The sequence below is a fragment of the Rutidosis leptorrhynchoides genome, chromosome 4, assembly GCF_046630445.1.
Source record: "Rutidosis leptorrhynchoides isolate AG116_Rl617_1_P2 chromosome 4, CSIRO_AGI_Rlap_v1, whole genome shotgun sequence".
In the NCBI taxonomy this organism is placed as follows: domain Eukaryota; kingdom Viridiplantae; phylum Streptophyta; class Magnoliopsida; order Asterales; family Asteraceae; genus Rutidosis; species Rutidosis leptorrhynchoides.
In genome coordinates this window covers 57,711,482-57,714,270 of record NC_092336.1, presented here as the reverse complement: position 1 = coordinate 57,714,270, position 2,789 = coordinate 57,711,482, and positions in this window count along the sequence as shown.

Below are 2,789 nucleotides of genomic sequence, written 5' to 3'. Positions count from 1 at the left end.
CGTTTTCGTGTTAAGGGGAAAAAAGCTCATCCTTTGATTAAAAGTCATTTCATTAAACATGTGTGGGGTAGGAGAAATATGAAACGCAATCGGCTTCGGGATAAATTTCGATGGCAAGATAGATATCTTATCGAGAACGTGATGAAAGACTCGGAAGAGGATATCGATTGCTGCTCAGGCTGCTCTTCCTGCGCGTCTTCGGATTCGGAATCATAGTCTAATTAGCTGTTGTGTCGTGTTCTTTTAATATCCTCGTGATTGTGTGTTTCCTATAGCTTCGTGTTTGTTGGTTGTTTGTGCGTTTTTTTGGTGCGGTCGCTTGTAGCCTCGTGTCTTGTCTAGCTCCTTGTTAGTTTGTTTCGTGTTCTTTATATTTTAATAAAACTTACTTGCCTTTCAAAAAAAAAAATAAATTAGTTAAATAGTAAATACCATGTAGAAAACTTATATTCATCCTTTATAGTGCTATAACCTGTTAAAAAGCATTACCTTAATACACACACACAACACCATGTACTATGTGAGAGAGAGTGAGAGTGGATGGCAAACGGTTCGATCGCGTCACAAATCTAGAGCAAATCAGGCATCAAGGTGTACGAAGATGGGATATAATCAGTACAACGGTAATGAGAGGGATCGTTCGATTAGGGTTAACAAAGCTGATGTATCATCGTTCATGATTTACAACTTCCCGGAATCTTGGACGGCTTCTGATCTATGGCATCTTTTCAAACATTATGGTACTATTCGGGACGTCTACATCGCGTTTAAGAGATTGGAAAATGGACAGCGTTTTGGCTTTGCTAGATTCGAAGGCTTAACAGATGAGGAACACTTTATTCGTATACTCTGCAAAATTGATTTCGATGGTCAGTTTTTGAGGACTTTTAAAGCCCATGAAAGGAAAAAAGAAAATCCTAAGGCGGCTAGTATGGAGCAGAAGGATAATGTCAGCACCAACCAATCTAAAAAAGCTGCTCCTCATGTGTCCAAAGAGAGACATATTCCTAAACAAAACCATAATACTTTTGTCGATGGTAGAAAATTCAATGATGTGTTAAAACCCTCAGGTGCAAAAAACAGCACCATATGGGTTGCGAAAGAGAAGAGAAACATGAATTTCAACCAAGAAGCTAAGGTGCAATTCAAAGAAGGCGTTAATAATGACCCACCTTGTAAAGATGATAGGGTTATCTCCATTGATGAAGATAAATCCAATGAGTCTCTTCTTAGTAGAGCTCTGGTACGTGAGGTAAAAAACATTGAGCTGCTTGATCATGTACCCTCTCTTTGTGAAATAGAAGGGCTAAATGGTATTATTGTTAAATATTTGGGTGGATTAGAAATCATGCTAATTTGTAACTCTGAAAATATGATGTCGTCAGTCCTTAATAATGAGAATCATAGCATTAGAAGATGGTTTCATGGCCTTTCGAAGTGGTCTGATAATTCTTATGCACCGTATAGATTAACCTGGATCAGTATCATTGGCGTTCCGGTTGCATGTTGGTCAGAAAATTCGTTTCGTAAAATTGCTCAGTGGTGGGGGCAAATATTGGAATTCAAAAACTGCACAATAGAGGGTGATATCAACCAAAATCTTACAGTTGGCAAAGTCCTCTTAAAAATAAGAGGCACAAAACTAATTAATGATGCTGTCAAAGTAAAATATAAAGGAAATATATTCGACGTAAGTGTTATTGAGGAGTGCAGGGACTTAGTTCAAGTCGATATGGATGATGACGATGAGAGTGATTGGGAGACAGATAGAGGTTCAGTTCAAGATTGTCATGCCAACGACGAGTACAGCGAATATTCCGATGATGATGTGTCGGAGACGGATCTAAATCCGGCAAAAGAGGACGGAGATGCTGTTAAGGATCAAGGTTCAAGATGTATGGGGACTAGTGACTCTTTCAGTAAGCATGGTGAGAAAGGTACATCACCCAAGAAAATGGCCGACAGCAACACGTTTAATGAAGAGCCTAAATTGACAAGCTCATTAAATAATGGAAAAAGGAATGTTGAGTTTGTAGGGAACCATAATGATAATAGCTCATTAAATAATGGAAAAAGGAATGTGGAGTGTGTAGGGCATCATAATGATAATGATAATGAGATAAAAGGACCCGCCTTAGAAGTTTTAAATTCTAATGCACGAGATGTTTCCAAACCAACTCCAGTATGTGAAGATAATGGGTCTGGTCCTGAAATCAAGCTTTATGATGTGGTATTTGGGCCGGATAAGCCCATTGACGAAAATGAAAACAGAAACAATATTCATATCAAGCCTTTTTTAGATGTAGAGAACACTATTGTTGACGGCTGTAATTTGGATGATAATAATCCCCATAGGCCCCACAGCAATATTGGGCCTTTCCGAAAAATACAATATTGGCCTTAGATGGAATTAGTAGAGATTGAACCCCTCTTTTTGTTCTTGTTCTTAATATATTGGCCTTTCCAAAAAAAAAAAAAAAAAAGCATTACCTTAATAGGTTTGTCACCCAAAACTATAGCTTGCCTTCAAGTTTGAACAAATCTACTTTTAGTAGATGGTTATAAGAGCATCCGCAATCCACTTCTAAAACATTACTCCGGCAATCCGAGGGTTTGCAAAGAGATACTTTTCAAAGATAAAAAAGAAACTGCTTTTAACGATACTTCATTTTTTAATCTTCATCTCATACTTGAATAATGCAATTCTTTAGGGCAAAATCTAGCGACGAGCGCTTACGTTGGTGAAATCATGTTTGCGATTATCGTGACGATTGTGGGATTAGTTCTTT